At 46.0% G+C, this 14,584-nt stretch overlaps 1 protein-coding gene across 2 annotated transcripts in view; it reads left to right on the forward strand.

The window, feature by feature from the left end:
* Positions 1-13,297: 13,297 nt before the first annotated feature.
* The window catches only part of LOC146797038 (myosin-4-like), a 58,735-nt gene continuing 57,448 nt past the window's right edge, over positions 13,298-14,584 (forward strand). The window contains exons 1-2 of one of the 2 annotated variants that reach the window (XM_085629644.1): positions 13,298-13,475; positions 13,902-13,947. The gene's annotated coding sequence lies outside the window, so the exon portion shown is untranslated. Of the gene's footprint in view, positions 13,948-14,584 lie in introns of both variants that reach the window. The other variant, XM_085629643.1, reaches the window with a different exon arrangement.

Below are 14,584 nucleotides of genomic sequence, written 5' to 3' on the forward strand. Positions count from 1 at the left end.
CCTTTTTATTGGTCCATTGGTGGGTGTGGCTGTGTTTGAAGTTTGGGTGGGTGTGTTATAAGGAGTGGTGGTGTTTAGGGCCTCTGTTTGTTTTTGGCAGTTGCAGGTCAGTGAATGTGTTTTTTTAGTGTTTGTTGGCCATGTTTAGTGGCTTTGTGCCATTCGAATAGTGTATTCTTGTGTTGTTTTGTTTTGTCCTGGTTGTGTATGTGCGTTTTGAGCGTGTGTACGGTGTGTACATGGGCCATTTGGTTGTACGGTGCTGTCCTTGTGTGTGGCTTGGTACGACTCGTACATGCGGTTGTGATGTTGGGGCCTGGGGTGCGCTCCGTACTTAGGAGGTTGTGTTGGGGGTGCGACTGGAACGTACAGGGGTGTACATAGACGGTGGTACGACACGTACAGGGGTGGGGGTACGACTGGAACGTACTGGGGTGTAGGTACACAGGGGTACGACACGTACAGGGGTGGGGGTACGACTGGAACGTACTGGGGTGTACATAGACGGGGGTACGACACGTACAGGGGTGGGGGTAGGACACGAACGTACAGGGGTGTAGGTACACGGGGGTACGACACGTACAGGGGTGGGGGTATGACTGGAACGTACAGGGGTGTACATAGACGGTGGTACGACACGTACAGGGGTGGGGGTACGACTGGAACGTACTGGGGTGTACATAGACGGTGGTACGACACGTACAGGGGTGGGGGTAGGACTCGAACGTACAGGGGTGTACATTGACGGTGGTACGACACGTACAGGGGTGGGGGTACGACTGGAACGTACTGGGGTGTACATAGACGGGGGTACGACACGTACAGGGGTGGGGGTAGGACTCGAACGTACAGGGGTGTAGGTACACGGGGGTACAACACGTACAGGGGTGGGGGTACGACTGGAACGTACAGGGGTGTACATAGACGGTGGTACGACACGTACAGGGGTGGGGGTACGACTGGAACGTACTGGGGTGTACATAGACGGTGGTACGACACGTACAGGGGTGGGGGTAGGACTCGAACGTACAGGGGTGTACATACACGGGTGGGGGTGTACATACACGGGGGGTACGTGTCGGACGTACGGGGGCGGGGGGGAGTGTTGGGCGCGTATGCGGGCACATGTCTCCATGGTTGCTATGGGAGTTCGGTGCGGACGGTGTTTTTTCCATACGGTTGTGAGATCGGACGCACGGGATGGATCGTGATTCCTCGGTCGGACTTCACCTTTCACATTTGTACGGTAAATCGTCCGAGGACGTGTCGGACACATTTTCCGACCCGAGGACGTGTGGGGAATGATTCCCGATGCGGTTCGTATGGACTTTTTACCATGCGAATCGTGATTGCCAGTTCGTACGGCACTTGTACGATTCGTACGGTAAAAAGACCGGATACGAGTCGCAAGGGGAAATTTTTTACCGGATCGTAATTGGCACCTTGGTATGCTGAAAGAAAGGTAAAACTTAGAACCTGTCCCCCCACTCTGAGGTTTTGAGGGTGTACTCCCCTCAAAATTGTCAATCAGGTTCTGGCTGGTGGCAGAATTATTGAAATTGTGTACAGAAGCTACATTTTGGGATGATGCCTAATGGCACACCTTGTAAATTAAGCTCAATAACTGTAGCGTCCTTCCCAGCTCTGGAGCACGTGAAGGAGCACGCCACACATGGAGCTCTGTAATGCATGTCTTTATTATTCAGCAAGCAACTGTTAACTGAATGCACTGCATCACAAACCTTATTGACCAGACACACCTCAACTGATGATGTAACATTGTAAGGAGTCCGCCGAGGACCACACGGATCCCCTTGAACATTATCATAAGGCACTACAGTAACCACAGGTAAACTGAACCTCTTATTTATTTTAGACAGCAAGGTCGTTCACAAACGTTATCCAAAATGCGTTTTCACTAATGGTAAAAAAACATAGACGTAGGTGCAGAAGGAAGACTGATTACAATAATGTTCACAAACATCTATGAATGTAAGACTGAAGGGGGCTACTTCTTAAAGGGAAACAGCAAGGACAGCCCAAGCTTATCTCATCTGTCTTCTTTACCTATCTGATGGACCGACACAAGGGCTTATTAACAGAGAAGACCCTGGGAAATATAGCTGTACGGTGTCTCTTAGGGACCAACTACAAAGTGCACTAAGGGAGCAGAGAAAAGTTTGCTGTATCAAGCATTACTTCTTAAACTAGCAAAAACTGCCCCTACCTGGTTGGTTGGATTTTAAAGTTCTAACCAGTGGTAGTGAGCCAAGAACAGCACAGGCCCCTGCAACCCCTATGGCACAGGGGCCCCCAACCCTTCAGGGGATTCACAACCCTTCTGGGGGCCCTCACTTAGTCTCATGCCAATTGATAGCTGTAAGATATGGGATGCAGTCCTGAGCGAGACTAGATCAATCGAGTGAACAAGCTCGACAGCTGCAGCACGCACGCCGAACATCGCTGTGGAGCACTGCAGAGCTGCCAACTCGGACGACAGGAGTCAGGGCCGAGAGTCAAATAGTCCCCCCCCCCCCCCCACCGAGCCTAGAAGCGCTGACTGCCCCAGCCTCCTTCGGGGAGTGGAACGCGTGGTGTGACATATCGGAGAAACCCAGCAATCAGAGGAGGTTAGAGGAGATTGGACCACAGACGCAGCTGGTCGCGCTCATGCCCACTCGGCAAGCAAGCCGGCATCCCGGTGTCAGGCGATGCTCTGTTAATCCACTGGAAGGCAGACTCAGAGTCATCACCCGGGTGGGTTAAGTAGGATTGCAGAGAGAAGGCAGCATGAGTGCAGAGTGCGTCTTGTGGTCGACTCATCCAGTCCCTCCTTACTTGGGGCTTTGCGACCCATCGCAAATTCACCCCAAGTTCAACTATTTCTGGCAGCCCAGGTGGGAGGGTGAACTACAAGATGTGCTGTCATCAAAAGGATTGGTGCCAGAATATAATAGTTCCGATGGGAAACAAAACAGACATTGAGTGGGAACAGGAAGTCTGATGCACACAGCTTTGAGGAGCTGTGAGGTGCAAGGAGCGGAGGTCATGAGGGCGTGAGGTGAGCGCCTGGTGCTCTGTTGGGTCTTTACAATGTGAGTCCCCCAGTAGGGGGGTGAGCACAAGTGCTGCGGAGGCTGCCTAGCCAGGACCCCATGAACTTTGACCCCCTCCACCTTCTCCAGGGTAGATCAGGAGGAGACTGTTAAAAACATCTCTAATATGGTCATGCCCTGGTTTAAAGCTTTGTTGAAGCATTATGTTATAGTCTTGCATTCCATCCTTCCAGCCTAGGCGGTAGCCACAGTCACAGCCGCACCCACAATTCATTGATGCCTGGTTGGATGATTGGCCAATGACAGCTGGGGAAACCTTTGCTGTACCTTTGCCACCACCATTACCACTACCTCTCTGCTTGGGAAGAACTTTGGGAAATACTTTGTAGCTTTGCATTAGGCACAGAAAAGGGGGGGCTCCTTGTGGAGGCAGTCAGCCTAGGTGCGGGTGCGGCTGGCAGGTCGCCAGCCCTTTCTTGTGAGGTTCTAGTTCTCCAATACTCTTTAGCAGTGATTTGGCTCCTTGGCAATTCTCTCCCCAGTACCTATGGTGGCATAGTGGAGGATTGTGCATTCAGGCCTGTAGCCAGTGGAAAAGGAGTCCATGCACAGGGCGCACTTGTATTGTTCACAAATCTTGCGCTGGTTTCATCTCCAAGGGGAAGTCCTGGGGAAGTCCAGCAAAAAACTGACAACCTAGATATCTTTTACATTTTTTTTATTTTATAGAGTTTTATATAGCGCAAACTTGACATGAATCACAGCGCTTTACATAGCACCAGTTGCATTACTTGAGGACACATTCATTTTTGTTAGGCACGGGGAGATTAAGTGATTTGCCCAGAATCACAGGATGTTCAGCGTCATTGCTGAGACTCGAACCCAGTTCCCCAGATTCGAGGTTCACCGCCCTTGCCATTAGGCCAACTCCTCTCCCCAACTTTAGTTGCCTGCCACACGGTGCAGGGATGTTTACGAAGTTCCATTTTCCAATGGGAGCTTGTGCTGCGGACATTTTCAGCCCGCCGCACAAGCTCCCATTGGAAAATGGATGTTTCCGACCGCACTATGTGCAGTTGCATCCAAATAAGGGGGGCGGAACCGCCGACCTATGGTCGGGCAGTTCCTTCCCCACAACGGTGTCGGGCGGACACGAGTCCATCCAACATCGCAAGGAGGGCATATGTTGTTAGCTCATACATGGTTTTCCAGTATCTAGCTGATCTAAAGGTTATAAAGAATAATTATTCACCATTAACGGGATACCAGAGGATGTGGATACACGGCAGATCCCTGATAGCGATGATGTGCTACTTAGCGTAGATAATGGAAAGGTTTTATGGATCATGAAAGATAAACAGTCGCTATCAGTAAAATTAAGGAGAATTATTGAAAATCTTCCCTCATTAGGATGGTTACCTGTAAATGTATTTGAGGAAGACATGGGATAACTAGTGGGAATAACTCAGAATTCGAAGGGTATCCCTTGCAAGAAACCCTTAAGGCAATCCAATAATTTGAATAAACGGTTTGTTTTTAACAAGCTCATTAATATCTGCGAAGAAGGCAATACACCTTTTATTCTAAGGAATGAAATAAGTGGATTTCTCGCTTAAAAAGAAGAACTAGATGGGTAAGAATCCCAAAGAGTTGTAGCTCCGATACAGTCTGGGTAAAAATAACAGAAGCAGTAAAATGTAAACATCAAAAGCCTTTTGAACAATCATAGGGGAAAAGAGTGGCTCCTTCTCCAAACCTAAGATAAATAATATTTCAAGCATGGAATGGCAAAAGTACATTATTCCCCTCTATGCTTTAAACGCAATTGACACCCAGTAACAGTGTTATTGGACCCATAGATAAGGGTTCAGCTGGAAGTTGTGCTCCCCTTCTTCCCCCTATGAGAAGGGAAGTGTTGGATTATCGTAAAGCTGCTAGGAATACTGGAGCAAGAGGTCTAGACCAACTAACTATTTCTATCATAAAACTAGACCAGATTTATGGGCCACTTAATTAGTGGAGCTTTTCCACTATTGTTACTTGGTCGGGGTGGTACCTAGCTCTTGGAGGGGCGGTATTATTACGCTATTACATAAATAAAGCAAAAGACACACAATTGATGGACGGAAGGCAGAACAAATCAATGCATTCACCCCCCAGTCAAGAGATCTGGGTTAAATCCATCATTCTTTTGCTCATCATGCCACTCCAGTTTAGACCTGGCCATATGCAAATCAGTCTTGACCCTGTGCCTCATGGGAACAGTCCAGCCCGAACTGCTAAGCCAGGTCCTCCCGGGACCGGAACAAATCATCCTAGGAAGAATAGCACTTGTTACAATGCATACCAATACGATGCGTACCATTACTACGCGTGTATTAGTACGCCTTGACTTTTACTACAAGATACCATTACTTCGCAAACTTTTACCCAGACTATGCCTTTTCCACGCATGTCATTACAATGCAAATGCATGCGTGCTAAACGTATAGTCGTGGTAAAAGTTTAAAAGGTAATTCTCTTTCCTCTCACTACATATACACTGCACTTCCCCACCCCCCACACTACCCTAATCCCTATACCACTACCTTGCACTACACACACAACACTACCCTAAGCCCTAAAACACTTCCTCCAGCACGACCCTCCCCCGACCCCAAGACCGGTCCCCACACTCCCTACACTACCCTGCACGACCCCCGTCACTACCCTAAACCACTACCCTACACATACACCACAACACTACCCTAAACCCTAAAACACTCCCCTTAGCATGACCCCCAACCCAAAATCCGGTCCCTACACTCAAACACTACCCTGCATGACCCCCCCAACACTTCCCTTAACCCTAAAACACTACCCTACACTACACAAACACCACAACACTACACTAAACCCTGAAACACTACCTCAGCACCCTAAATCACTACCCTACACTACACAAATATAACACTACCCTAATCCCTAAAACACTAACCCCCAGCACGACCCCCCCGAATCCCAGTCCTGTCCCTACACTCAAACACTACCCTGCACGACCCCCCGACACTACTGTAAACACTAAAACACTACCCTACACTACACAAACAACACAACACTACCCTAAACCCTAATACACTACCCCCTGCATGAGCCCCCGAACCACCTAAACCCTAAAAAAGTAACCCCCACCCCATGCCCAATACCCCTTACCTCTCTCTCTTCGTGGTTCTTCTCTCCTCCTGGTCACATCATCTCTGATGAGCGGTGCACGTCGCTGTGAGAAAACGGATCATTCCTTACAACGACGCGGATCGGCTACATTTTGTTTAGATCGCATGCATGGTAAATGACAATGCGATGTAAAAAAATGCGTTGTTTTTTACTTCTCTTACTACAAAGCATGCATAGTAATGTATGCGAAGTAATGGCCGCATGAAGTAAAAAACTCGCGCTAATGGCTGTTTACCTCCTAGGACCGGTTTCGGGGTTTCACCCCTCTTCAGCCAGGATAGCTTGAATCCAGTGGCACAGTGAGCCCGGGACTCACGTCTGGGCATACCTGGTGCACTTAGGGCGAGGAAGCAAAAGACACACAATTGATGGATGGAAGGCAGAACAAATCAATGAATTCACCCCCTAGTCTAGAGATCTGGGTTAAATCCATCATTCTTTTGCTCATCATGCCACTCCAGTTTAGACCTGGCCATATGCAAATCAGTCTTGACCCTGTGCCTCATGGGAACAGTCCAGCCCGAACTGCTAAGCCAGGTCCTCCCTGGACCGGAAACAATTATCCTAGGATGAATAGCACTTGTTACAACGCATACCAATACAATGCGTACCATTACTACGCGTGTATTAGTACGCCTTGACTTTTACTACAAGATACCATTACTTCGCAAACTTTTACCCAGACTATGCCTTTTCCACGCATGTCATTACAATGCAAATGCATGCGTGCTAAAGGTATAGTTGTGGTAAAAGTTAAAAAGGTAATTCTCTTTCCTCTCACTACATATACACTGCACTTCCCCACCCCCCACACTACCCTAATCCCTATACCACTACCTTGCACTACACACACAACACTACCCTAAGCCCTAAAACACTTCCTCCAGCACGACCCTCCCCCGACCCCAAGACCGGTCCCCACACTCCCTACACTACCCTGCACGACCCCCGTCACTACCCTAAACCACTACCCTACACATACACCACAACACTACCCTAAACCCTAAAACACTCCCCTTAGCATGACCCCCAACCCAAAATCCGGTCCCTACACTCAAACACTACCCTGCATGACCCCCCCAACACTTCCCTTAACCCTAAAACACTACCCTACACTACACAAACACAACAACACTACACTAAACCCTAAAACACTACCTCAGCACCCTAAATCACTACCCTACACTACACAAATATAACACTACCCTAATCCCTAAAACACTAACCCCCAGCACGATCCCCCCGAATCCCAGTCCTGTCCCTACACTCAAACACTACCCTGCACGACCCCCCGACACTACTGTAAACCCTAAAACACTACCCTACACTACACAAACAACACAACACTACCCTAAACCCTAATACACTACCCCCTGCATGAGCCCCCGAACCACCTAAACCCTAAAAAAGTAACCCCCACCCCATGCCCAATCTCCCTTACCTCTCTCTCTTCGTGGTTCCTCTCTCCTACTGGTCACATCGTCTCCGATGAGCGGTGCACGTCGTTGTGAGAAAACGGATCATTCCTTACAACGACGTGGATAGGCTACATTTTGTTTAGATCGCATGCATGGTAAATGACCATGCGATGTAAAAAAAATTGTTGTTTTTTACTTCTCGTACTACAAAGCATGCATAGTAATGTATGCGAAGTAATGGCCGCATGAAGTAAAAAACTCGCGCTAATGGCTGTTTACCTCCTAGGACCGGTTTCGGGGTTTCACCCCTCTTCAGCCAGGATAGCTTGAATCCAGTGGCACAGTGAGCCCGGGACTCACGTCTGGGCATACCTGGTGGACTTAGGGCGAGGAAGCAAAAGACACACAATTGATGGACGGAATGCGGAACAAATCAAAACATTCACCCCCAGTCAAGAGATCTAGGTTAAATCCATCATTCTTTTGCTCACAATGCCACTCCAGTTTAGACCTGGCCATATGCAAATCAGTCTTGACCCTGTGCCTCATGGGAACAGTCCAGCCTGAACTGCTAAGCCAGTTCTTCCCTGGACCGGAAACAAGCCTCCTAGGACCGGTTTCAGGGTTTCACACGTCTTCAGCCATGATAGATTGAATCCAGTGGCACAGTGAGCCCGGGACCCACATCTGGGCATACCCTGCACACTTAGGGAGCGGAAGCAAAAAACACACAATTGATGGACGGAATGCAGAACAAATCAAAACATTCACCCCCAGTCAAGAGATCTGGGTTAAATCCATCATTCTTTTGCTCACCATGCCACCCCAGTTTAGACCTGGCCATATGCAAATCAGTATTGACCCTGTGCCTCAAGAGAACAGTCCAGTCCGAACTGCTAAGCCTGGTCCTCCCTTGACCGGAAACAAGCATCCTAGGGCCGGTTTCGGGGTTTCACCCCTCTTCAGCCAGTATAGCTTGAATCCAGTGTACTTGAAAGGGCGTAGGATTTTTTTTTTATTCCTTTGGAGCAGCAGGGTTTAGAGCTGGTCACTCGACCTTGGACAATATAACAGCAATCCATCTTGTAAGGGAGAAATTTGTGGAACATTGAGGGATGCCTGTCTATGCAGTTTTCATAGATTTTTCAACTGCTTTTGACCACGTAGACAGGCTGACCCTTTGGAAAAAGTTGCTGGTGTTATGTTAAGTTAGGGGGTAGGCTTGGAATGACACCGAAAATTCTGACCAGTAATGGGTTGAAACAGGGATGCCTGTTGGCGCTTCTGCTTTTCCCCCAATATATGGTGGACCTGCATGATGTGGTGAGCAAGGCTCTCATCCTTTGGGGACTTCGCTTTATGCGGACGATATTGTCCTGCTAGACTTGTCACCCAAAGGTCTCCAGAAATATCTAGCTTAATCGGAAGAAAGGGGATCTAGTGAAAGCCTCTGCGGCCGTCTTAAACTTTGCGAGCAGAGTGGGAGGGAAGCCTATTGGGGCCATTTTGAAGATCTACCAAGGAAAATGTATCTCAAAGGTGTGGTACAGGAGTGAGATATGGGGCAACATTGAGCTGGGTGCCATGCAAAGTGCAGAAAATTCCTATTTGCGCAGAGTTCTCTCTGTCCCCCAAAGTACCCCATCTTATGTTGTCCACGAGGAACTACGGATGACTTTCCTTTCAGATGAACTGGCCTTCCGTCCCCTGCCTTTGTGGCTCAAGATTTGGGCCAAGCAAGAGAATACACTTAGTAAAAACGTCCTATGGGTTTGTCTTTTTCTTGATTATGTTGCACGTATCCGAAGGCTTCAGTACATAAGAGTTGGTCTCGACAGGCTAGGAAGAGCAGATATTTTTACGAACCCTGAGCGTACATGTAAAAGGGACCTTGTTTTGGCCAAGGAGTGCTTTTTAAGAACACATCATTGTGAAAGAGAGGAAAAAGAGCTACGCAAGCCCAGTGTGCAAAAGTATATTTTACTGAAAACTGTGCCTACCATGGAGCCTTATCTCCTAGGGCTGAAAAGTATTCACAATCGTTTTTTATTGACGAGGTTCGGGCTCGACCTCTTTCACTACTATTTGGTACACCCCCTTGGCTCCCATTGAGGTCAGTGCATCATGCCCTGTGGCTGCGACGGTGAGTCTCCTCAGGATATGATGAACTTTTTAATGTTTTGTACTTTTTATGCTATTCCTAGAAAGTTATTTATTATTCCCATTATTAAAAAAATGGGTTTTAGGAGGGTGAGACCAGCTTTTATCTTTTTACAACTTCTCTCTAGTGATACCGTTTTGTATACTCTTAATTGTTTACGGGTCGTCGTCAGACTCAGGGCAAGCTGTAATTAATATCTGTATTGCAATTCATGTATTTTTATCCTGTGATTAGATTACCCGGAACTTACTATATTTGTCAATTTGTAACCCGAATCATGGTTTATTGATGTTTGTATGACTTTCATGGTTTTATCTTTAAAGCCAAATAAAGTTATTGTTGTTGTTGTCTAAATATTTTGTCCTCTTAGTCAGAAACTCCATTCCAGAATGTAAATAGAAATAAAACCAAGATTATGAGGTTCAGTACAGAAGGGCATCGGACCAATACCAAATATAAGTGGTTCTATAATAATTCTGCATTAGAATTTGACAGATACTGAACATATTGCACACACATCTAAGAAGCCATATGCTCAAAAGAATGCACTGAAGCCACTTTATGGAGCATCAGGTTACAGGCACTTTAATAATCTCCTAACAGTATATGAAATGCAGATTTCGTCGACCCTTCTTTATGCTCTAGAGACAATAAATATTAAGTAATGGCACTTTATGTATAAGGTGAAGGGGAAGATCCTCTGCACTATTTGCACTTTAAATTCTATGGCCTCGATAGAAGCGCTAAGGCTAGAATTTGGATTGGTGAGCACTTACAGAAGGGAATAGCTGCCAATCTAAGATGGTATTATATCCTTTATGCCAAGCAATAGTCTTTAAGGCGTCTTATGGCCATGGAATGTCTTCTTCCCACCACTGCGGCGAGTCCATTTAGAACAAATATTTTAGCTGCCCTTTAGCACTTTTCCCTGACTAAATCAGAGATTGTGAATATGAACTATGTTCACCTTAAAAGATTTTTAAAGCTTACTATAGCACCCTGTTCGATGGAGAATTATATGGTTATATGTAGCGCGAAACCTCGGTTCCAGTGTGTCACTCAATCATGTCAGGCAGCAGTACCCCAAGTGTATTTGAACTGAAACCTGGATCACAGGGTGCAAAGATGTATAAAGCTTTGTAGGTTGAAATGTTTACCGTTAAAAACTGTGACAGATGCATGGCAGAAGGCAGTCTGGGACGAAAGAATTTGCACTTTATGTCATAATGGTATACAGACTATTGAACATGTATATTTATTTGTCCTGTCTTAAGGGGTTATCAACAGAGATTTTTAAAATACCCCTTTTTAAAAAACACGGATTTGCAACTGCTAAAGCTGTTATGGAGGTGATAAACTGTCCTTTGAATAAATGAATGTGCTGTAATATTTTTAAATTTTTTTGCTCTTTTTTAAAGTTGCATTAATTGCTGTTTATATATTGTAGATCTCCTTGTAAGATCAAAATCTCTAATACAAATCTTGAACCTTGATTACTCAAATGTGTATTCACCAAGGTATACATTTTATAACTCGTTCTTTGTATATGGATAATTCTACACACTAAAACTGAGCCAATCCATACTGGAATCAAGCCCCTTGGAATACATGGGATCTTCGGCCAATTGATGACATACTATATACCATTCTTGGGCATAAACATCACCCTACCCCGTCTATATGGTCCACTTGCATTGCAGCAGGAGAAGCTAACTGAATGATGAAGAGCATGCCACCTTTTTAGCGCAAATTTTTTTACCGCCGGCTATCGCTGGATTTTATCGCTGAGATACGCGTTGCTAATAACACGTATTTCCAAGGCGATAATGAATCCACGATAGCCGTGATAACATGCTGTATCGTGGGAAAACAAGCAGTGATTTCCCAGCGATACTGCAGACCTTAATGATAGGCAGGTATGGTCTCAGCCATGCAATCCACCTCCAATGTTAGAGATGGCTAAGTCGTATTTTTTTGAGGTGTTAAAAACCTGCGATAAAGGGGGCTTAGCGCGGCTTTCAAGCTTGCATCGCCGGTCTTGTGCAGCTTTGCTAATATCCCGAAGCTGTATTAGCGAGTGTTTGCCATGGGGTGGTGTGGAGGAACGCCCACTTTGCATGTCATTAGCGATAAATATCGCTGATATGCAAAGTGGCACCAAAACGGTCGCTTTCGCCATAAAGCTGTCGCTAACAGCTGTTAGCGACAGCTTGCTAATAGGGTGATAGAAATATCGCCGCTTTAGCGGCAAGAAGTGCCGCTAAAGCCGCGATACCGCCCTTGCTAATATGCCCCCAAGTCTTTGACTCAGTATCACAGATGGGTTGGGAGATATTCAAGTTTCCAGGTAACAGCAAACTCGAAGCCTACCTAAGGAGACAAACAGGTTTGCAGAGAACACACAGACGCTGTGTTTTACCATGCTAGGATTCTGTTTTCACTCCAAACAGGTTGCCATTAATTCTGTGTAGTTTTCCTTGTGATTGTTATCGGCTAGTGACCGAGAACAAAGTATTAGCATTTATAGCTATAGTGCGAGATGAATCACCAATTGTATGTCCAAAAGCACAGCATTCACTATCAGTTAGATCCCCAAAAATTGTATTTTGGAAAATAGTGTGGAAAGGGTAAGATCTTCCATCATATTTTGTTGCTTTATTGCTCTGTCACTTACATCAATTTGATTATATATTTATGCATGTAGGCTGTTATTAAAGGGTTTTTGCAACTAGGAATGCTGGCTGGACAATACTTGATTGTTGCTATAAAAACGGAGTTATGGTACATACGTTCCCAGTGTCACAGCTCCTCCTTAGAGCTCGCTCTGTCTTGACTGCTTGAACAAACCACCTCGGAACATCAGAGAGGTTTTGGGACCAACTTTCCAATGCTGGAGAGTACCCAATGTTTTGTTACGTAAAAGACAACTGCAATCTTTGATATTGTAGGAATGATTGGGAAAGAAGTCTGACACCCAGAGTGGAACAGCTAGCACTACAGAGCCCAAAGCCCATTCAGAGCGTCCAATAGAATGGAAGTACTCAAGTATAATTGGGAACACTAGTGAATAGTTTCAGTTGTAGAGGGTCCCCAGCCATGTGACAAGAAGATGCGAAGAATGGAACCCCTGCACCCCATGTTGTTATTAGAGCTGAGGAGCATTCAAAGAAGCCAGAAACGTCACAAACACGGTAACCTTTCTAATGAGACACTTTAACATTGTGCTCACATTTTAGCATGTGATAAAATATAAATATAAATAAACAGTACAAACCTCTGGTGAGGCTTCTCTAAAAGAAGTTTAGAGCATTCTATCCATTTTCATTAGAATATTGCCTCTGACGTTCAGAGTCCAGCAGCCAGAAAGGGCTTCCTACACTGCATGCTCTCTCATTTCTAAATCATAAATCTCCTGCCCGTATTAAAGCACGGAGCTACTTGGCACCAATAGGCAGGTTTAATTATACCAGATATATTTAGTATTAACGGTACACGGTGGCTTGGATTTCAGCAGAACTTTGGCAGCGCCTTATTCCCTTGAGAGGGAGGACACAGGTGCTGAATCAGCAGGTGAATTTCCTATATAAGAAGAGATGAAGTGCAGTACTGAAGCTTCAGACTTTTCAGGTAAGTGCAGAAACTTTGTCTGGGACTTGGGTCATTTTGCATGCAGTAAGACAAGCAGAAGCTGCATGTCTCGAGTTCTGCCTCGGGACTTTAGCTGGATTTCTCTTTCCCATCATCACTCACTCACCATTCACTCACCTGCCCACTTGATAGTTCCTTTGCCTCCCCCTTACTATCTCATTCAGTACCGTGTTCAGTCACTAACTTAATTGTTCACTTAGTAACTCACTCACTTATCTGCTGCTGCTTTCACTCCTTTATAGTCGCCCACGCATTAGCTTCCATTCAGTCTCTACACTACTCCCTCAGTAACTCACTCACTCATCACTCACTCACGCGTAGTAGCAACTATAACTAGAAGATACATTTTCTCATTTTAATAGTGAATAATCTTAATAACACAGGTATTTTTGCTTTTCCTTCCAGGGACCCTGGTGAAGGTTTCTTTCTCCTAACACAGCGACGCTGTCAGGTAAGGCTTTTGTTCTATTGAGGTCATGAAGTCACAGGATGTCAGACATTAATTGCTTTAGGTGTTCATGGTTGAATACTAACGCTTTATGCATTGTACACAACAGCAATCCTCAAACATTAGAGGGTCCACAACCCACCCCTCAGCAGAGGCAGCTCAGTGAGGCTAGGATCCTGTAACACTCAGAACAGCACTTGCTACATATGGTCAGAGTACTTCAATCATAATATCCCATAAGAGCTTCTTGTCCACGCTGCACTCAGCACAGGTGCAAGGCTCCTTGTGATCTTGTGGAAGGAGCAGTCCCATGAGTCTGGGAACGACGATCATCTTCAAAGATCTCGGCCGATAGAACGGCAGGTCAGCCCTACGTACATGTTATGTTATGTTATGTTATAGTGTGTTTATATAGCGCACGGCTACTCCAGAGGAGTGTCCCGGCGCTTTCCACAGGCAGCTCAGTGTAACACAGCAAAACAAACAAACAGCAGAGCACAAGGCAACAGGGGAGAAAGAAAAACCTAAAGGTTAAAAAGCCAGGTCTTCAAGCTCTTTCTGAACTGCAGCAAATTAGCAGAGCTGCGTAGAGCCAGCGGAAGCGAATTCCAAAGCTGGGGAGCCTACATGCATACCAAAC

The sequence above is a fragment of the Triturus cristatus genome, chromosome 10 (assembly GCF_964204655.1).
Source record: "Triturus cristatus chromosome 10, aTriCri1.1, whole genome shotgun sequence".
NCBI lineage: Eukaryota > Metazoa > Chordata > Amphibia > Caudata > Salamandridae > Triturus > Triturus cristatus.